This window comes from Coenobita brevimanus, chromosome 95 (assembly GCF_032717465.1).
Source record: "Coenobita brevimanus isolate Jiangsu-jjx chromosome 95, ASM3271746v2, whole genome shotgun sequence".
NCBI lineage: Eukaryota > Metazoa > Arthropoda > Malacostraca > Decapoda > Coenobitidae > Coenobita > Coenobita brevimanus.
In genome coordinates, this window is record NC_137048.1 from 15,886,248 (window position 1) to 15,908,257 (window position 22,010).

Here is a 22,010-nt window from a genome sequence, read left to right on the forward strand (position 1 = left end):
TTGGGAGGTTTGTGGGGATAACAAAATGATTTCGTTCCTACTTGGAATGCAAGGCAGTTATTAAATATTCATGTTTTTTATGCTTTCCTTATTCTCACCATTTCAGCATATGTGGTTTCCACATCATTTTTGTAGCTTTGCATCGCTTCATTTACCTTGGTTATCATCTACTCAATATCACTGCTATGATCTATCAGAGGGCTTGCCTGCCTTACTGTCTCTGGATCATTTCTGAACTCTTCCATAATACTCTCATAGTTGTCAACTGTGCTTGCCATTTCACTAATCTTCCTTCTAAGTGTACCTACCTCAACTGATAATTCATCAATTGTTGTGTCTTTCTTATTAATCTCCTTTACTAAATTTTCATTTTCTTCCTTCTGCATGTGCAACTGTTTTTAATTGCATCTATTTCACTCTGAAAAGCATTCTCTAGTCTGTGCACTCGTTTAACCAGTTTATTATGCATCTCCATTTCCACAAGTTCCTGGTAGAAATCATTATCCTGCTTTCTAACTTTGTCTCTTTTCTTAACTCCTTCCAAAGGTGATTTGCTAAAGATTGTGGCCATCTTCTGTTACTAACAGGAAGCTTTTACTCACAGTTTTGCATTCCTCTCCGTCAGAGACAAAACAGTCAACACTGAATCAGCTGATTTGCTTGTTCGGCAGTCCTGCCAACTTCGTTGTATTGTGTTGTTGGAACAACACTTGTACTTAAACTTTTTTTTTTTTTAATATGAGAACACTATTTAGTTGGACCTGCTAGTGAGCTTGACTCATATAAAGATACTTTTTAGGTATGGCCATTTGCGGGCCGAGTTTGACCCAGTGTGGTGTGCAGTGATGTGCGGCACATCTTCTCACTCGTGTGTGTGTGTGTGTGTGTGTGTGTGTGTGTGTGTGTGTGTGTGTGTGTGTGTGTGTGTGTGTGAAGGTCAAGGCTTTGCCCTTAGATCGGACTATATGAGCTCTCAACTCTCTTCCGGGAGGGTAAAATGCTGATCACAACCATCACGTGATCCTGACCAACCCGGTGAATTACACACACACACACAAATACAAACACACACACACACACACACACACACACACACACACACACACACCGTCTGCATCCATGCAGATGTTGCTGATATGACGATTATTGCGTCATGCAATGCAAATGGAGTCAGTTCATGTGATGAGTTAGTCTCACGTTGCTAGTTTGGCTGGTTGACGTGTTTTTGTGCTGTTCCTTAAGGTGTTTCTATTGATGAGAATGACCAGTAGACGTTCTTGCAAGCTGTTAGCCAATATATTTTGTTAGGTATGTTGAGAATATTTTGGACTGAAGATGATGCAACACAAAATCCACTTTGATACCAAATTTGCTCATTCATACAAAGCATACTTTGGCGTGGAAATGGGAGATCAAGATAAGGATTGGGCTCCGCACTACACTTGTGGTAGCTGTCGCTCTGTGCTTGAAGCTTGGCTATGAGGAGCGAGAAAAAAGATGCCTTTCACAGCTCCGAGAGTGTGATGAGATCCTTCAAATCACCATGACGACTGTTATTTCTGCATGGTTGATATAAGTGGTGCAAAGAGGATGAAGAGCAGAAAGAACACTGTATATCCAGTTTGCCTTCTTCAATCTCTCTGGTGCCTCATAACGATGAGCTGGCATTTCCTGTCTGTCCTGTGAACATGTAGTTGTCTCTGACCATGAGGACATTGTCGATGATGGAGGGAAAGTGATGATGAATTGCATGTTGGAGAATGTTCTGGAGACACTCCACATTTTCCCAATCAGCAAGAACTGGATGACTTGGTCCGAGATTAAGGACTCACCAAGTCCAGTGCTGAGCCGCTGGCATCACGTCTAAGTGAAGGGAACTTGTTGGATTCCAGTTGCAAGTTGAGTCATAGGAATCGCCATGGCAAGTTTGCATCCTTCTTCAAATTTTGTGATATTTTTTTATGTTAAGGGTTTGTTCCAAGCCATGAGAGTGGATCACAAAGCCTCAGAATGGTGACTCTCCACCGACAGTTCCGTGAAGAGCCTAAAAGCTATACTTTTGTGTGACAGCAATGAACTCCCATCAATTCCAGTTGCACATTCTGTGGAGATGAAAGAAGCCTATGAGAATGTCAAGATTTGTCTGACGAAGATCAAGTACTCAGATAAGAGTTGGAAGGTTTGTGGGGATAACAAAATGATTTTGTTTCTACTTGGAATGCAAGGCAGTTATTAAATATTCATGTTTTTTATGCTTTCCTTATTCTCACCATTTCAGCATATGTGGTTTCCACATCATTTTTGTAGCTTTGCATCGCTTCATTTACCTTGGTTATCATCTACTCAATATCACTGCTATGATCTATCAGAGGGCTTGCCTGCCTTACTGTCTCTGGATCATTTCTGAACTCTTCCATAATACTCTCATAGTTGACAACTGAGCTTGCCATTTCACTAATCTTCCTTCTAAGTGTACCTACCTCAACTGATAATTCATCAATTTTTGTGTCTTTCTTATTAATCTCCTTTACTAAATTTTCATTTTCGTCCTTCTGCATGTGCAACTGTTTTTAACTGCATCTATTTCACTCTGAAAAGCCTTCTCTAGTCTGTGAACTCTTTCAACCAGTTTATTATGTATCTCCATTTCCACAAGTTCCTGGTAGAAATCATTATCCTGCTTTCTAACTTTGTCTCTTTTCTTAACTCCTTCCAAAGGTGATTTGCTAAAGATTGTGGCCATCTTCTGGTACTAACAGAAAGCTTCTACTCACAGTTTTGCATTCCTCTCCGTCAGAGACAAAACAGTCAACACTGAATCAGCAGATTTGCTTGTTTGGCACTGCTGCCTACTTTCGTTGTATTGTGTTGTTGGAACAACACTTGTACTTAAACTTTTTTTTTTTTTTAATATGAGAACACTATTTAGTTGGACCTACTACTGAGCTTAACTCATATAAAGATACTTTTTAGGTATGGCCATTTGCGGGCCGAGTTTGACCCAGTGTGGTGTGCAGTGATGTGCGGCATATCTTCTCACTCGTATGTTTGTGTGTGTGTGTGTGTGTGTGTGTGTGTGTGTGTGTGTGCGCGTGTGTGTGTGTGTGCGCATGTGTGAAGGTCAAGGCTTTGCCCTTAGATCGGACTATATGAGCTCTCAACTCTCTTCCGGGAGGGTAAAATGCTGATCACAACCATCACGTGATCCTGACCAACCCGGTGAATTACACACACACACACACACACACACACACACACACACACACACACACACACACACACACACACACACACACACACCGTCTGCATCCATGCAGATGTTGCTGATATGACGATTATTGCGTCATGCAATGCAAATGGAGTCAGTTCATTTGATGAGTTAGTCTCACGTTGCTAGTTTGGCTGGTTGACGTGTTCTTGTGCTGTTCCTTAAGGTGTTTCTATTGATGAGAATGACCAGTAGACGTTCTTGTAAGCTGTTAGCCAATATATTTTGTTAGGTATGTTGAGAATATTTTAGGCTGAAGATGATGCTACACAAAATCCACTTTGATACCAAATTTGCTCATTCAAACAAAGCATATTTTGGTGTGGCAATGGGTGATCAAGATAAGGATTGGGCTCCGGACTACACTTGTTGTAGCTGTCGCCCTGAACTTGAAGCTTGGCTATGAGAAGCAAGAAAGAAGATGCCTTTCACAGTTCCAAGAGTGTGATGAGATCCTTCAAATCACCATGACGACTGTTATTTCTGCATGGTTGATATAAGTGCTGCAAAGAGGATGAAGAGCAGAAAGAACACTGTATATCCAATTTGCCTTCTTCAATCTCTCTGGTGCCTCATAACGATGAGCTGGCATTTCCTGTCTGTCCTGTGAACATGTAGTTGTCTCTGACCATGAGGACATTGTCGATGATGGAGGGGAAAGTGATGATGAATTGCATGTTGGAGAATGTTCTGGAGACACTCCACATTTTCCCAATCAGCAAGAACTGGATGACTTTTTCCGAGATTAAGGACTCACCAAGTCCAGTGCTGAGCCGCTGGCATCACGTCTAAGTGAAGGGAACTTGTTGTATTCCAGTTGCAAGTTGAGTCATAGGAATCGCCATGGCAAGTTTGCATCCTTCTTCAAATTTTGTGATATTTTTTTATGTTAAGGGTTTGTTCCAAGCCATGAGAGTGGATCACAAGGCCTCAGAATGGTGACTCTCCACCGACAGTTCCGTGAAGAGCCTAAAAGCTATACTTTTGTGTGACAGCAATGAACTCCCATCAATTCCAGTTGCACATTCTGTGGAGATGAAAGAAGCCTATGAGAATGTCAAGATTTGTCTGACGATGATCAAGTACTCAGATAACAGTTGGAAGGTTTGTGGGGATAACAAAATGATTTTGTTTCTACTTGGAATGCAAGGCAGTTATTAAATATTCATGTTTTTTATGCTTTCCTTATTCTCACCATTTCAGCATATGTGGTTTCCACATCATTTTTGTAGCTTTGCATCGCTTCATTTACCTTGGTTATCATCTACTCAATATCACTGCTATGATCTATCAGAGGGCTTGCCTGCCTTACTGTCTCTGGATCATTTCTGAACTCTTCCATAATACTCTCATAGTTGACAACTGAGCTTGCCATTTCACTAATCTTCCTTCTAAGTGTACCTACCTCAACTGATAATTCATCAATTGTTGTGTCTTTCTTATTAATCTCCTTTACTAAATTTTCATTTTCGTCCTTCTGCATGTGCAACTGTTTTTAACTGCATCTATTTCACTCTGAAAAGCCTTTTCTAGTCTGTGAACTCTTTCAACCAGTTTATTATGTATCTCCATTTCCACAAGTTCCTGGTAGAAATCATTATCCTGCTTTCTAACTTTGTCTCTTTTCTTAACTCCTTCCAAAGGTGATTTGCTAAAGATTGTGGCCATCTTCTGGTACTAACAGAAAGCTTCTACTCACAGTTTTGCATTCCTCTCCGTCAGAGACAAAATAGTCAACACTGAATCAGCTGATTTGCTTGTTTGGCACTGCTGCCTACTTCGTTGTGTTGTTGGAACAACACTTGTACTTAAACTTTTTTTTTTTTTTTTAATATGAGAACACTATTTAGTTGGACCTACTACTGAGCTTAACTCATATAAAGATACTTTTTAGGTATGGCCATTTGCGGGCCGAGTTTGACCCAGTGTGGTGTGCAGTGATGTGCGGCATATCTTCTCACTCGTATGTTTGTGTGTGTGTGTGTGTGTGTGTGTGTGTGTGTGCGCGCGTGTGTGTGTGTGTGCGCATGTGTGAAGGTCAAGGCTTTGCCCTTAGATCGGACTATATGAGCTCTCAACTCTCTTCCGGGAGGGTAAAATGCTGATCACAACCATCACGTGATCCTGACAAACCCGGTGAATTACACAGACACACACACACACACACACACACACACACACACACACACACACACACAAACACACACACACACACACAAACAAACACACACACACACACACCGTCTGCATCCATGCAGATGTTGCTGATATGACGATTATTGCGTCATGCAATGCAAATGGGGTCAGTTCATTTGATGAGCTAGTCTCACGTTGCTAGTTTGGCTGGTTGACGTGTTTTTGTGCTGTTCCTTAAGGTGTTTCTATTGATGAGAATGACCAGTAGATATTCTTGTAAGCTGTTAGCCAATATATTTTGTTAGGTATGTTGAGAATATTTTGGGCTGAAGATAATGCTACACAAAATCCACTTTGATACCAAATTTGCTCATTCAAACAAAGCATATTTTCGTGTGGCAATGGGTGATCAAGATAAGGATTGGGCTCCGGACTACACTTGTTGTAGCTGTCGCCCCGAACTTGAAGCTTGGCTATGAGAAGCAAGAAAGAAGATGCCTTTCACAGTTCCAAGAGTGTGATGAGATCCTTCAAATCACCATGACGACTGTTATTTCTGCATGGTTGATATAAGTGCTGCAAAGAGGATGAAGAGCAGAAAGAACACTGTATATCCAATTTGCCTTCTTCAATCTCTCTGGTGCCTCATAACGATGAGCTGGCATTTCCTGTCTGTCCTGTGAACATGTAGTTGTCTCTGACCATGAGGACATTGTCGATGATGGAGGGGAAAGTGATGATGAATTGCATGTTGGAGAATGTTCTGGAGACACTCCACATTTTCCCAATCAGCAAGAACTGGATGACTTTTTCCGAGATTAAGGACTCACCAAGTCCAGTGCTGAGCCGCTGGCATCACGTCTAAGTGAAGGGAACTTGTTGTATTCCAGTTGCAAGTTGAGTCATAGGAATCGCCATGGCAAGTTTGCATCCTTCTTCAAATTTTGTGATATTTTTTTATGTTAAGGGTTTGTTCCAAGCCATGAGAGTGGATCACAAGGCCTCAGAATGGTGACTCTCCACCGACAGTTCCGTGAAGAGCCTAAAAGCTGTACTTTTGTGTGACAGCAATGAACTCCCATCAATTCCAGTTGCAGATTCTGTGGAGATGAAAGAAGCCTATGAGAATGTCAAGATTTGTCTGACGATGATCAAGTACTCAGATAACAGTTGGAAGGTTTGTGGGGATAACAAAATGATTTTGTTTCTACTTGGAATGCAAGGCAGTTATTAAATATTCATGTTTTTTATGCTTTCCTTATTCTCACCATTTCAGCATATGTGGTTTCCACATCATTTTTGTAGCTTTGCATCGCTTCATTTACCTTGGTTATCATCTACTCAATATCACTGCTATGATCTATCAGAGGGCTTGCCTGCCTTACTGTCTCTGGATCATTTCTGAACTCTTCCATAATGCTCTCATAGTTGACAACTGAGCTTGCCATTTCACTAATCTTCCTTCTAAGTGTACCTACCTCAACTGATAATTCATCAATTGTTGTGTCTTTCTTATTAATCTCCTTTACTAAATATTCATTTTCGTCCTTCTGCATGTGCAACTGTTTTTAACTGCATCTATTTCACTCTGAAAAGCCTTCTCTAGTCTGTGAACTCTTTCAACCAGTTTATTATGCATCTCCATTTCCACAAGTTCCTGGTAGAAATCATTATCCTGCTTTCTAACTTTGTCTCTTTTCTTAACTCCTTCCAAAGGTGATTTGCTAAAGATTGTGGCCATCTTCTGGTACTAACAGAAAGCTTTTACTCACAGTTTTGCATTCCTCTCCGTCAGAGACAAAATAGTCAACACTGAATCAGCTGATTTGCTTGTTTGGCACTGCTGCCTACTTCGTTGTGTTGTTGGAACAACACTTGTACTTAAACTTTTTTTTTTTTTTAAATATGAGAACACTATTTAGTTGGACCTACTACTGAGCTTAACTCATATAAAGATACTTTTTAGGTATGGCCATTTGCGGGCCGAGTTTGACCCAGTGTGGTGTGCAGTGATGTGCGGCATATCTTCTCACTCGTATATTTGTGTGTGTGTGTGTGTGTGTGTGTGTGCGCGCGTGTGTGTGTGTGTGCGCATGTGTGAAGGTCAAGGCTTTGCCCTTAGATCGGACTATATGAGCTCTCAACTCTCTTCCGGGAGGGTAAAATGCTGATCACAACCATCACGTGATCCTGACAAACCCGGTGAATTACACAGACACACACACACACACACACACACACACACACACACAAAAACAAACACACACACACACACACACACAAACAAACACACACACACACACACACCGTCTGCATCCATGCAGATGTTGCTGATATGACGATTATTGCGTCATGCAATGCAAATGGGGTCAGTTCATTTCATGAGCTAGTCTCACGTTGCTAGTTTGGCTGGTTGACGTGTTTTTGTGCTGTTCCTTAAGGTGTTTCTATTGATGAGAATGACCAGTAGACGTTCTTGCAAGCTGTTAGCCAATATATTTTGTTAGGTATGTTGAGAATATTTTGGACTGAAGATCATGCAACACAAAATCCACTTTGATACCAAATTTGCTCATTCAAACAAAGCATATTTTGGTGTGGCAATGGGTGATCAAGATAAGGATTGGGCTCCGGACTACACTTGTTGTAGCTGTCGCCCTGCACTTGAAGCTTGGCTATGAGAAGCAAGAAAGATGCCTTTCACAGTTCCAAGAGTGTGATGAGATCCTTCAAATCACCATGACGACTGTTATTTCTGCATGGTTGTTATAAGTGGTGCAAAGAGGATTAAGAGCAGAAAGAACACTGTATTTCCAGTTTGCCTTCTTCAATCTCTCTGGTGCCTCATAACGATGAGCTGGCATTTCCTGTCCCTCCTGTGAACACTGTAGTTGTCTCTGACCATGAGGACATTGTCGATGATGGAGGAGAAAGTGATGATGAATTGTATGTTGGAGAATGTTCCGGAGACACTCCTCATTTTCCCGATCAGCAAGAACTGGATGACTTGGTCCGAGATTAAGGACTCACCAAGTCCAGTGCTGAGCTGCTCGCATCACGTCTAAGTGAAGGGAACTTGTTGGATTCCAGTTGCAAGTTGAGTCATAGGAATCGCCATGGCAAGTTTGCATCCTTCTTCAAATTTTGTGATATTTTTTTATGTTAAGGGTTTGTTCCAAGCCATGAGAGTGGATCACAAGGCCTCAGAATGGTGACTCTCCACAGACAGTTCCGTGAAGAGCCTAAAAGCTGTACTTTTGCGTGACAGCAATGAACTCCCATCAATTCCAGTTGCACATTCTGTGGAAATGAAAGGAGGCTATGAGAATGTGAAGATTTGTCTGACAAAGATGAAGTACTCAGATCACAGTTGGGAGGTTTGTGGGGATAACAAAATGATTTCGTTCCTACTTGGAATGCAAGGCAGTTATTAAATATTCATGTTTTTTATGCTTTCCTTATTCTCACCATTTCAGCATATGTGGTTTCCACATCATTTTTGTAGCTTTGCATCGCTTCATTTACCTGTGTTATCATCTACTCAATATCACTGCTATGATCTATCAGAGGGCTTGCCTGCCTTACTGTCTCTGGATCATTTCTGAACTCTTCCATAATACTCTCATAGTTGACAACTTTGCTTGCCATTTCACTAATCTTCCTTCTAAGTGTACCTACCTCAACTGATAATTCATGAATTGTTGTGTCTTTCTTATTAATCTCCTTTACTAAATTTTCATTTTTTTCCTTCTGCATGTGCAACTGTTTTTTTAATTGCATCTATTTCACTCTGAAAAGCCTTCTCTACTCTGTGCACTCGTTCAACCAGTTTAATATGCATCTCCATTTCCACAAGTTCCTGGTAGAAATCATTATCCTGCTTTCTAACTTTGTCTCTTTTCTTAACTCCTTCCAAAGATGATTTGCTAAAGATTGTGGCCATCTTTTGGTACTAACAGAAAGCTTCTACTCACAGTTTTGCATTCCTCTCCGTCAGAGATAAAACAGTCAACACTGAATCTGCTGATTTGCTTGTTCGGCACTGCTGCCTACTTCGTTGTATTGTGTTGTTGGAACAACACTTGTACTTAAACTTTTTTTTTTTTTAATATGAGAACACTATTTAGTTGGACCTACTACTGAGCTTGACTCATATAAAGATACTTTTTAGGTATGGCCATTTGCGGGCCGAGTTTGACCCAGTGTGGTGTGCAGTGATGTGCGGCACATCTTCTCACTCTCGTGTGTGTGTGTGTGTTTGTGTGTGTGTGTGTGTGTGTGTGTGCGCCTGTGTGAAGGTCAAGGCTTTGCCCTTAGATCGGACTATATGAGCGCTTAACTCTCTTCCGGGAGGGTAAAATGCTGATCACAACCATCACGTGATCCTGACCAACCCGGTGAATTACACACACACACACACACACACACACACACACACACAGACACACACACACAAACACACACACACTGTCTGTATCCATGCAGATGTTGCTGATATGACGATTATTGCGTCATGCAATGCAAATGGAGTCAGTTCATTTGATGAGTTAGTCTCACGTTGCTAGTTTGGCTGGTTGACGTGTATTTGTGCTGTTCCTTAAGGTGTTTGTATTGATGAGAATGACCAGTAGACGTTCTTGCAAGCTGTTAGCCAATATATTTTGTCAGGTAAGTTGAGAATATTTTGCACTGAAGATTATGCAACACAAAATCCACTTTGATACCAAATTTGCTCATTGAAACAAAGCATATTTTGGTGTGGCAATGGGTGATCAAGATAAGGATTGGGCTCCGGACTACACTTGTTGTAGCTGTCGCCCTGCACTTGAAGCTTGGCTATGAGAAGCAAGAAAGAAGATGCCTTTCACAGTTCCAAGAGTGTGACTAATCACCATGACGACTGTTATTTCTGCATGGTTGATATAAGTGGTGCAAAGAGGATTAAGAGCAGAAAGAACACTGTATGTCCAGTTTGCCTTCTTCGATCTCTCTGGTGCCTCATAACGATGAGCTGGCATTTCCTGTCCCTCCTGTCAACACTGTAGTTGTCTCTGACCATGAGGACATTTTCGATGATGGAGGGGAAAGTGATGATGAATTGTATGTTGGAGAATGTTCTGCAGACACTCCAAATTTTCCCAATCAGCAAGAACTGGATGACTTGGTCCGAGATTAAGGACTCACCAAGTCCAGTGCTGAGCTGCTCGCATCACGTCTAAGTGAAGGGAACTTGTTGGATTCCAGTTGCAAGTTGAGTCATAGGAATCGCCATGGCAAGTTTGCATCCTTCTTCAAATTTTGTGATATTTTTTTATGTTAAGGGTTTGTTCCAAGCCATGAGAGTGGATCACAAGGCCTCAGAATGGTGACTCTCCACAGACAGTTCCGTGAAGAGCCTAAAAGCTGTACTTTTGCGTGACAGCAATTAACTCCCATCAAAAACAGTTGCACATTCTGTGGAGGTGAAAGAAGCCTATGAGAATGTGAAGATTTGTCTGACGATGATCAAGTACTCAGATAACAGTTGGAAGGTTTGTGGGGATAACAAAATGATTTTGTTTCTACTTGGAATGGAAGGCAGTTATTAAATATTCATGTTTTTTACGTTTTCCTTATTCTCACCATTTCAGCATATGTGGTTTCCACATCATTTTTGTAGCTTTGCATCGCTTCATTTACCTGGGTTATCATCTACTCAATATCACTGCTATGATCTATCAGAGGGCTTGCCTGCCTTACTGTCTCTGGATCATTTATGAACTCTTCCATAATACTCTCATAGTTGACAACTGAGCTTGCCATTTCACTAATCTTCCCTCTAAGTGTACCAACCTCAACTGGTAATTCATCAATTATTGTGTCTTTCTTATTAATCTCCTTTACTAAATTTTCATTTTCTTCCTTCTGCATGTGCAACTGTTTTTAATTGCATCTATTTCACTCTGAAAAGCATTCTCTAGTCTGTGCACTCGTTCAACCAGTTTATTATGCATCTCCATTTCCACAAGTTCCTGGTAGAAATCATTATCCTGCTTTCTAAATTTGTCTCTTTTCTTAACTCCTTCCAAAGGTGATTTGTTAAAGATTGTGGCCATCTTCTAGTAGAAACAGAAAGCTTCTACTCACACTTTTGCATTCCTCTCCGTCAGAGACAAAACAGTCAACACTGAATCAGCTGATTTGCTTGTTTGGCACTGCTGCCTACTTCGTTGTATTGTGTTGTTGGAACAACACTTGTACTTAAACTTTTTTTTTTTTTAATATGAGAACACTATTTCGTTGGACCTACTACTGAGCTTGACTCATATAAAGATACTTTTTAGGTATGGCCATTTGCGGGCCGAGTTTGACCCAGTGTGGTGTGCAGTGATGTGCGGCACATCTTCTCACTCGTGTGTTTGTGTGTGTGTGTGTGTGTGTGTGTGTGTGTGTGTGTCTGTGTGTGTGCGCGTGTGTGAAGGTCAAGGCTTTGCCCTTAGATTGGACTATATGACCTCTCAACTCTCTTCCGGGAGGGTAAAATGTTGACCACAACCATCACGTGATCCTGACCAACCCGGTGAATTACACACACACACACACACACACACACACACACACACACACACACCGTCTGCATCCATGCAGATGTTGCTGATATGACGATTATTGCGTCATGCAATGCAAATGGAGTCAGTTCATTTGATGAGCTAGTCTCACATTGCTAGTTTGGCTGGTTGACGTGTTTTTGTGCTGTTCCGTTAGGTGTTTCTATTGATGAGAATGACCAGTAGACATTCTTGCAAGCTGTTAGCCAATATATTTTGTTAGGTATGTTGAGAATATTTTGGACTGAAGATGATGCAACACAAAATCCACTTTGATACCAAATTTGCTCATTCAAACAAAGCATATTTTGGTGTGGCAATGGGTGATGAAGATAAGGATTGGGCTCCAGACCACACTTGTGTTAGCTGTCGCCCTGCACTTGAAGCTTGGCTATCAGAAGCAAGAAAGAAGATGCCTTTCACAGTTCCAAGAGTGTGATGAGATCCTTCAAATCACCATGACGACTGTTATTTCTGCATGGTTGATATAAGTGGTGCAAAGAGGATTAAGTGCAGAAAGAACACTGTATATCCAGTTTGCCTTCTTCAATCTCTCTGGTGCCTCATAACGATGAGGTGGCATTTCCTGTCCCTCCTGTGAACACTGTAGTTGTCTCTGACCATGAGGACATTGTCGATGATGGAGGGGAAAGTGATGATGAATTGTATGTTGGATAATGTTCTGCAGACACTCCACATATTCCCAATCAGCAAGAACTGGATGACTTGGTCCGAGATTAAGGACTCACCAAGTCCAGTGCTGAGCTGCTCGCATCACGTCTAAGTGAAGGGAACTTGTTGGATTCCAGTTCCAAGTTGAGTCATAGGAATTGCCATGGCAAGTTTGCATCCTTCTTCAAATTTTGTGATATTTTTTTATGTTAAGGGTTTGTTCCAAGCCATGAGAGTGGATCACAAGGCCTCAGAATGGTGACTCTCCACAGACAGTTCCGTGAAGAGCCTAAAAGCTGTACTTTTGCGTGACAGCAATGAACTCCCATCAATTCCAGTTGCACATTCTGTGGAGATGAAAGAGGCCTATGAGAATGTGAAGATTTGTCTGACGATGATCAAGTACTCAGATAACAGTTGGAAGGTTTGTGGGGATAACAAAATGATTTTGTTTCTACTTGGAATGCAAGGCAGTTATTAAATATTCATGTTTTTTACGCTTTCCTTATTCTCACCATTTCAGCATATGTGGTTTCCACATCATTTTTGTAGCTTTGCATCGCTTCATTTACCTGGGTTATCATCTACTCAATATCACTGCTATGATCTATCAGAGGGCTTGCCTGCCTTACTGTCTCTGGATCATTTCTGAACTCTTCCATAATACTCTCATAGTTGACAACTGAGCTTGCCATTTCACTAATCTTCCTTCTAAGTGTACCTACCTCAACTGATAATTTCATCAATTGTTGTGTCTTTCTTATTAATCTCCTTTACTAAATTTTCATTTTCTTCCTTCTGCATGTGCAACTGTTTTTAATTGCATCTATTTCACTCTGAAAAGCATTCTCTAGTCTGTGCACTCGTTCAACCAGTTTATTATGCATCTCCATTTCCACAAGTTCCTGGTAGAAATCATTATCCTGCTTTCTAACTTTGTTTCTTTTCTTAACTCCTTCCAAAGGTGATTTGCTAAAGATTGTGGCCATCCTCTGGTACAAACAGAAAGCTTCTACTCACAGTTTTGCATTCCTCTCCATCAGAGACAAAACAGTCAACACTGAATCAACTGATTTGCTTGTTTGGCACTGCTGCCTACTTCGTTGTATTGTGTTGTTGGAACAACACATGTATTTAAACTTTTTTTTTTTTAATATGAGAACACTATTTAGTTGGACCTACTACTGAGCTTGACTCATATAAAGATACTTTTTAGGTATGGCCATTTGCGGGCCGAGATCGACCCAGTGTGGTGTGCAGTGATGTGCGGCACATCTTCTCACTCGTGTGTTTGTGTGTGTGTGTTTGTGTGTGTGTGTGTGTGTGTGTGTGTGTGTCTGTGTGTGTGCGCGTGTGTGAAGGTCAAGGCTTTGCCCTTAGACTGGACTATATGACCTCTCAACTCTATTCCGGGAGGGTAAAATGCTGATCACAACCATCACGTGATCCTGACCAACCCGGTGAAAAACACACACACACACACACACACACACACACACACACACACACACACCGTCTGCATCCATGCAGATGTTGCTGATATGACGATTATTGCGTCATGCAATGCAAATGGAGTCAGTTCATTTGATGAGCTAGTCTCACATTGCTAGTTTGGCTGGTTGACGTGTTTTTGTGCTGTTCCTTTAGGTGTTTCTATTGATGAGAATGACCAGTAGACGTTCTTGCAAGCTGTTAGCCAATATATTTTGTTAGGTATGTTGAGAATATTTTGGACTGAAGATGATGCAACACAAAATCCACTTTGATACCAAATTTGCTCATTCAAACAAAGCATATTTTGGTGTGGCAATGGGTGATCAAGATAAGGATTGGGCTCCAGACTACACTTGTTGTAGCTGTCGCCCTGCACTTGAAGCTTGGCTATCAAACCAAGAAAGAAGATGCCTTTCACAGTTCCAAGAGTTTGATGAGATCCTTCAAATCACCATGACGACTGTTATTTCTGCATGGTTGATATAAGTGGTGCAAAGAGGATTAAGAGCAGAAAGAACACTGTATATCCAGTTTGCCTTCTTCAATCTCTCTGGTGCCTCATAACGATGAGCTGGCATTTCCTGTCCCTCCTGTGAACAGTGTAGTTGTCTCTGACCATGAGGACATTGTCGATGATGTAGGGGAAAGTGATGATGAATTGTATGTTGGAGAATGTTCTGGAGACACTCCACATTTTCCCAATCAGCAAGAACTGGATGACTTGGTCCGAGATTAAGGACTCACCAAGTCCAGTGCTGAGCTGCTGGCATCACGTCTAAGTGAAGGGAACTTGTTGGATTCCAGTTGCAAGTTGAGTCATAGGAATCGCCATGGCAAGTTTGCATCCTTCTTCAAATTTTGTGATATTTTTTTATGTTAAGGGTTTGTTCCAAGCCATGAGAGTGGATCACAAGGCCTCAGAATGGTGACTCTCCACAGACAGTTCCGTGAAGAGCCTAAAAGCTGTACTTTTGCGTGACAGCAATGAACTCCCATCAATTCCAGTTGCACATTCTGTGGAGATGAAAGAAGCCTATGAGAATGTGAAGATTTGTCTGACGATGATCAAGTACTCAGATAACAGTTGGAAGGTTTGTGGGGATAACAAAATGATTTTGTTTCTACTTGGAATGCAAGGCAGTTATTAAATATTCATGTTTTTTACGCTTTCCTTATTCTCACCATTTCAGCATATGTGGTTTCCACATCATTTTTGTAGCTTTGCATCGCTTCATTTACCTGGGTTATCATCTAGTCTATATCACTGCTATGATCTATCAGAGGGCTTGCCTGCCTTACTGTCTCTGGATCATTTCTGAACTCTTCCATAATACTCTCATAGTTGACAACTGAGCTTGCCATTTCACTAATCTTCCTTCTAAGTGTACCTACCTCAACTGATAATTCATCAATTGTTGTGTCTTTCTTATTAATCTCCTTTACTAAATTTTCATTTTCTTCCTTCTGCATGTGCAACTGTTTTTAATTGCATCTATTTCACTCTGAAAAGCATTCTCTAGTCTGTGCACTCGTTCAACCAGTTTATTATGCATCTCCATTTCCACAAGTTCCTGGTAGAAATCATTATCCTGCTTTCTAACTTTGTCTCTTTTCTTAACTCCTTCCAAAGGTGATTTGTTAAAGATTGTGGCCATCTTCTGGTACAAACAGAAAGCTTCTACTCACAGTTTTGCATTCCTCTCCGTCAGAGACAAAACAGTCAACACTGAATCAGCTGATTTGCTTGTTTGGCACTGCTGCCTACTTCGTTGTATTGTGTTGTTGGAACAACACTTGTACTTAAACTTTTTTTTTTTTAATATGAGAACACTATTTAGTTGGACCTACTTCTGAGCTTGACTCATATAAAGATACTTTTTAGGTATGGCCATTTGCGGGCCGAGTTTGACCCAGTGTGTTGTGCAGTGATGTGCGGCACATCTTCTCACTCGTGTGTTTGTGTGTGTGTGTGTGTGTGTGTGTGTGTGTGTGTGTGTGCGTGTGTGTGTCTGTGTGTGTGCAAGTCTGTGAAGGTCAAGGCTTTGCCCTTAGATTGGACTATATGACCTCTCAACTCTCTTCCGGGAGGGTAAAATGCTGATCACAACCATCAAGTGATCCTTACCAACCCGGTGAATTACACACACACACACACACACACACACACACACACACACACACCGTCTGCATCCATGCAGATGTTGCTGATGTGACGATTATTGCGTCATGCAATGCAAATGGAGTCAGTTCATTTGATGAGCTAGTCTCACATTGCTAGTTTGGCTGGTTGACGTGTTTTTGTGCTGTTCCTTTAGGTGTTTCTATTGATGAGAATGACCAGTAGACGTTCTTGCAAGCTGTTAGCCAATATATTTTGTTAGGTATGTTGAGAATATTTTGGACTGAAGAAGATGCAACACAAAATCCACTTTGATACCAAATTTGCTCATTCAAACAAAGCATATTTTGGTGTGGCAATAGGTGATCAAGATAAGGATTGGGCTCCGGACTACACTTGTTGTAGCTGTCGCCCTGCACTTGAAGCTTGGCTATCAGAAGCAAGAAAGAAGATGCCTTTCACAGTTCCAAGAGTGTGATGAGATCCTTCAAATCACCATGACGACTGTTATTTCTGCATGGTTGATATAAGTGGTGCAAAGAGGATTAAGAACAGAAAGAACACTGTATATCCAGTTTGCCTTCTTCAATATCTCTGGTGCCTCATAATGATGAGCTGGCATTTCCTGTCCCTCCTGTGAACACTGTAGTTGTCTCTGACCATGAGGACATTGTCGATGATGGAGGGGAAAGTGATGATGAATTGTATGTTGGAGAATGTTCTTGAGACACTCCACATTTTCCCAATCAGCAAGAACTGGATGACTTGGTCCGAGATTAAGGACTCACAAAGTCCAGTGCTGAGCTGCTGGCATCACGTCTAAGTGAAGGGAACTTGTTGGATTCCAGTTGCAAGTTGAGTCATAGGAATCGCCATGGCAAGTTTGCATCCTTCTTCAAATTTTGTGATATTTTTTTATGTTAAGGGTTTGTTCCAAGCCATGAGAGTGGATCACAAGGCCTCAGAATGGTGACTCTCCACAGACAGTTCCGTGAAGAGCCTAAAAGCTGTACTTTTGCATGACAGCAATGAACTCCCATCAATTCCAGTTGCACATTCTGTGGAGATGAAAGAAGCCTATGAGAATGTGAAGATTTGTCTGACGATCATCAAGTACTCAGATAACAGTTGGAAGGTTTGTGGGGATAACAAAATGATTTTGTTTCTACTTGGAATGCAAGGCAGTTATTAAATATTCATGTTTTTTACGCTTTCCTTATTCTCACCATTTCAGCATATGTGGTTTCCACATCATTTTTGTAGCTTTGCATCGCTTCATTTACCTGGGTTATCATCTACTCAATATCACTGCTATGATCTATCAGAGGGCTTGCCTGCCTTACTGTCTCTGGATCATTTCTGAACTCTTCCATAATACTCTCATAGTTGACAACTGAGCTTGCCATTTCACTAATCTTCCTTCTAAGTGTACCTACCTCAACTGATAATTCATCAATTGTTGTGTCTTTCTTATTAATCTCCTTTACTAAATTTTCATTTTCTTCCTTCTGCATGTGCAACTGTTTTTAAATGCATCTATTTCACTCTGAAAAGCATTCTCTAGTCTGTGCACTCGTTCAACCAGTTTATTATGCATCTCTATTTCCACAAGTTCCTGGTAGAAATCATTATCCTGCTTTATAACTTTGTCTCTTTTCTTAACTCCTTCCAAAGGTGATTTGCTAAAGATTGTGGCCATCTTCTGGTACAAACAGAAAGCTTCTACTCACAGTTTTGCATTCCTCTCCGTCAGAGACAAAACAGTCAACACTGAATCAGCTGATTTGCTTGTTTGGCACTGCTGCCTACTTCGTTGTATTGTGTTGTTGGAACAACACTTGTACTTAAACTTTTTTTTTTTTAATATGAGAACACTATTTAGTTGGACCTACTACTGAGCTTGACTCATATAAAGATACTTTTTAGGTATGGCCATTTGCGGCCCGAGTTAGACCCAGTGTGTTGTGCAGTGATGTGCGGCACATCTTCTCACTCGTGTGTTTGTGTGTGTGTGTGTGTGTGTGTGTGTGTGTGTGTGTGCGTGTGTGTCTGTGTGTGTGCAAGTCTGTGAAGGTCAAGGCTTTGCCCTTAGATTGGACTATATGACCTCTCAACTCTCTTCCGGGAGGGTAAAATGCTGATCACAACCATCACGTGATCCTTACCAACCCGGTGAATTACACACACACACACACACAGACACACACACACACACACACACACCGTCTGCATCCATGCAGATGTTGCTGATGTGACGATTATTGCGTCATGCAATGCAAATGGAGTCAGTTCATTTGATGAGCTAGTCTCACATTGCTAGTTTGGCTGGTTGACGTGTTTTTGTGCTGTTCCTTTAGGTGTTTCTATTGATGAGAATGACCAGTAGACGTTCTTGCAAGCTGTTAGCCAATATATTTTGTTAGGTATGTTGAGAATATTTTGGACTGAAGATGATGCAACACAAAATCCACTTTGATACCAAATTTGCTCATTCAAACAAAGCATATTTTGGTGTGGCAATAGGTGATCAAGATAAGGATTGGGCTCCGGACTACACTTGTTGTAGCTGTCGCCCTGCACTTGAAGCTTGGCTATGAGAAGCAAGAAAGAAGATGCCTTTCACAGTTCCAAGAGTGTGATGAGATCCTTCAAATCACCATGACGACTGTTATTTCTGCATGGTTGATATAAGTGGTGCAAAGAGGATTAAGAACAGAAAGAACACTGTATATCTAGTTTGCCTTCTTCAATATCTCTGGTGCCTCATAACGATAAGCTGGCATTTACTGTCCCTCCTGTGAACACTGTAGTTGTCTCTGACCATGAAGACATTGTCGATGATGGAGGGGAAAGTGATGATGAATTGTATGTTGGAGAATGTTCGGGAGACACTCCACATTTTCCCAATCAGCAAGAACTGGATGACTTGGTCCGAGATTAAGGACTCACCAAGTCCAGTGCTGAGCTGCTGGCATCACGTCTAAGTGAAGGGAACTTGTTGGATTCCAGTTGCAAGTTGAGTCATAGGAATCGCCATGGCAAGTTTGCATCCTTCTTCAAATTTTGTGATATTTTGTGATGTTAAGGGTTTGTTACAAGCCATGAGAGTGGATCACAAGGCCTCAGAATGGTGACTCTCCACAGACAGTTCCTTGAAGAGCCTAAAAGCTGTACTTTTGTGTGACAGCAATGAACTCCCATCAATTCCAGTTGCACATTATGTGGAGATGAAAGGAGGCTATGAGAATGTGAAGATTTGTCTGACAAAGATGAAGTACTCAGATCACAGTTGGGAGGTTTGTGGGGATAATAAAATGATTTCGTTCCTACTTGGAATGCAGGGCAGTTATTAAATATTCATGTTTTTTATGCTTTCCTTATTCTCACCATTTCAGCATATGTGGTTTCCACATCATTTTTGTAAGTTTGCATCGCTTCATTTACCTGGGTTATCATCTACTCAATATCACTGCTATGATCTATCAGAGGGCTTGCCTGCCTTACTGTCTCTGGATCATTTCTGAACTCTTCCATAATACTCTGATACTTGGCAACTGTGCTTGCCATTTCACTAATCTTCCTTCTAAGTGTACCTACCTCAACTGATAATTCATCAATTGTTGTGTCTTTCTTATTAATCTCCTTTACTAAATTTTCATGTTCTTCATTCTGCATGTGCAACTGTTTTTAATTGCATCTATTTCACTCTGAAAAGCATTCCCTAGTCTGTGCACTCGTTCAATCAGTTTATTATGCATCTCCATTTCCACAAGTTCCTGGTAGAAATCATTATCCTGCTTTCTAACTTTGTCTCCTTTCTTAACTCCTTCCAAAGGTGATTTGCTAAAGATTGTGGCCACCTTCTGGTACTAACAGAAAGCTTCTACTCACAGTTTTGCATTCCTCTCTGTGAGAGACAAAACAGTCAACACTGAATCAGCTGATCTGCTTGTTCGGCTCTGCTGCCAACTTCGTGGTATTGTGTTGTTGGAACAACACTTGTACTTAAACTTTTTTTTTTTAAATACGAGAACACTATTTAGTTGGACCTGCTACTGAGCTTGACTCATATAAAGATACTTTTTAGGTATGGCCATTTGCGGGCCGAGTTTGACCCAGTGTGGTGTGCAGTGATGTGCGGCACATCTTCTCACTCTCGTGTGTGTGTGTGTTTGTGTGTGTGTGTGTGTGTGTGTGTGTGTGTGTGCGTGCGCGTGTGTGAAGGTCAAGGCTTTGCCCTTAGATTCGACTATATGAGCTCTCAACTCTCTTCCGGGAGGGTAAAATGCTGATCACAACCATCACATGATCCTGACAAACCCGGTGAATTACACACACACACACACACACACACACACACACACACACCGTCTGCATCCATGCAGATGTTGCTGATATGACGATTATTGCGTCATGCAATGCAAATGGAGTCAGTTCATTTGATGAGCTAGTCTCACGTTGCTAGTTTGGCTGGTTGACGTGTTTTTGTGCTGTTCCTTTAGGTGTTTCTATTGATGAGAATGACCAGTAGACATTCTTGCAAGCTGTTAGCCAAAATATTTTGTTAGGTATGTTAAGAATATTTTGGACTGAAGTTGATGCAACACAAAATCCACTTTGATACCAAATTTGCTCATTCAAACAAAGCATATTTTGGTGTGGCAATGGGTGATCAAGATATGGATTGGGCTCCGGACTACACTTGTTGTAGCTGTCGCCTTGCACTTGAAGCTTAGCTATGAGAAGCAAGACGATGCGTTTCACAGTTCCAAGAGTGTTATGAGATCCTTCAAATCACCATGACGACTGTTATTTCTGCATGGTTGATATAAGTGGTGCAAAGAGGATTAAGAGCAGAAAGAACACTGTATATCCATTTTGCCTTCTTCAATCTCTATGGTGCCTCATAACGATGAGCTGGCATTTCCTGTCCCTCCTGTGAACACTGTAGTTGTCTCTGACCATGAGGACATTGTCGATGATGGAGGGGAAAGTGATGATGAATTGTATGTTGGAGAATGTTCTTGAGACACTCCACATTTTCCCAATCAGCAAGAACTGGATGACTTGGTCCGAGATTAAGGACTCACAAAGTCCAGTGCTGAGCTGCTGGCATCACGTCTAAGTGAAGGGAACTTGTTGGATTCCAGTTGCAAGTTGAGTCATAGGAATCGCCATGGCAAGTTTGCATCCTTCTTCAAATTTTGTGATATTTTTTTATGTTAAGGGTTTGTTCCAAGCCATGAGAGTGGATCACAAGGCCTCAGAATGGTGACTCTCCACAGACAGTTCCGTGAAGAGCCTAAAAGCTGTACTTTTGCATGACAGCAATGAACTCCCATCAATTCCAGTTGCACATTCTGTGGAGATGAAAGAAGCCTATGAGAATGTGAAGATTTGTCTGACGATCATCAAGTACTCAGATAACAGTTGGAAGGTTTGTGGGGATAACAAAATGATTTTGTTTCTACTTGGAATGCAAGGCAGTTATTAAATATTCATGTTTTTTACGCTTTCCTTATTCTCACCATTTCAGCATATGTGGTTTCCACATCATTTTTGTAGCTTTGCATCGCTTCATTTACCTGGGTTATCATGTACTCAATATCACTGCTATGATCTATCAGAGGGCTTGCCTGCCTTACTGTCTCTGGATCATTTCTGAACTCTTCCATAATACTCTCATAGTTGACAACTGAGCTTGCCATTTCACTAATCTTCCTTCTAAGTGTAC